Source organism: Dipodomys spectabilis, unplaced genomic scaffold (genome assembly GCF_019054845.1).
Source record: "Dipodomys spectabilis isolate Male_0828 unplaced genomic scaffold, ASM1905484v1 ptg000507l, whole genome shotgun sequence".
Classification (NCBI taxonomy): Eukaryota; Metazoa; Chordata; class Mammalia; order Rodentia; family Heteromyidae; genus Dipodomys; species Dipodomys spectabilis.
In genome coordinates, this window is record NW_024871184.1 from 3,160,725 (window position 1) to 3,162,258 (window position 1,534).

Sequence of the window (1,534 nt, forward strand, 5' to 3'; positions counted from 1 at the left end):
GTACATATCTTAGGGTTCATTTTCCTAACTTCACCTGTTCTGACCTTTTCTGCTTGACTCAGACATATACTAGATATTGCAAATAAGGGAAATCATGGGACCTATGTTTCTTTGGGCTTGGCTTGCTTCACTTAATATAATTTTTTCCAAGTCTTTCCATTTGCTAATAAATGGGCAATGTCATTCTTTCTGATGGAGGCACAGAATTCCATGGCGTATATGTATCACATTTCCTTGATCCATTCATCTACTTAGGGGCATCTGGGTTGGTTCCATATCTTAGCTATAGTAAATACTGCTGCAATAAACATAGTTGTGCTGGTAGCTTTAGTGTGGTCTTGTTTGTAAACATTTGGGTAAATGCCCAAAATTGGGATTGCTGGGTCATAGGGGCGTTCTATGTGGAGTCTTTTGAGGAGCCTCCATACTACCTCCAAAGTGGTTGAACAAGTTTACACTCCCACCAACAATGAAGTAAGGTTCCATTCTGTCCACATCCCTTCCAGCATCTGTTGTTATTAGTGCTCTTAATTATAGCCATTCTAACTGGGTGAGGTGGTATCTCAATGTTGTTTTGATTTGCATTTTTTGTATGGCTAGGGAGGTTGAGCATTTCTTCATGTGTCTATTGGCTATCCTTCTTTCCTCTTGAGAGAAGATTCTCTTTAAGTCTTTTGCCCACTTATTTATTTGCAATTGTTTCTTTGAGGATTTGTTGTTGGGGGATTTAATTTTTTGAGTTCCAAGTATATTTTAGATATTAGATTTTTTATTGACTGTGATGACACACATTACATTTATGATATTGATGACAACCCATCACATAGTATCTAGACTTGTAGATGTGTTCTATATCATGTGTAACACCCAGGACTCTCAGAGAAAAGGAAAACAGTTATCACACTCAGATTCTTACTCCATGATCCAATTGTTGGCAGTGCTGGACTCTCAGAGAAAAAGAAAACAGGTATCACACTCAGCTCCTTTCTCCATGATCCAATTGTTGGCAGTGCTGGACTCTCAGAGAAAAAGAAAACAGGTATCACACTCAGCTCCTTTCTCCATGATCCAATTGTTGGCAGTGCTATGATCTGAACTCAGGGCCTGGCAGATCAAATTCAGACCCTGAATGGGTGTGTCAACACAGCAACCTCTAGCCAATGAAGCTGCCAGTGAATTCCCAGACCCTGAGATTGAGCCACAGGGGTGGACAAAATAGCCATACATGGATAGACAGGTGGTAGAACACCAATAAATATATATATTTTTACAGAGTGCCAGAGACATCTACCTAGGATTCAATGACATCAATTACGTTCCTACTAACTCATAGGCATTTATTATGCCACCATTGAATGAATAGTATTCTTTTCATGCTTAATAAACCATTCATTAGGATGAATCATTGTCCTTGGATCATTGTGTCTAATTTTGGACTAGAACAATACATGAAGAAACTTCTCATTCAATCATGAGTTTGCTAATATTTCATTGTTATTCCCATGCATAGGAACAAGTATCTTGGGATCTCCCC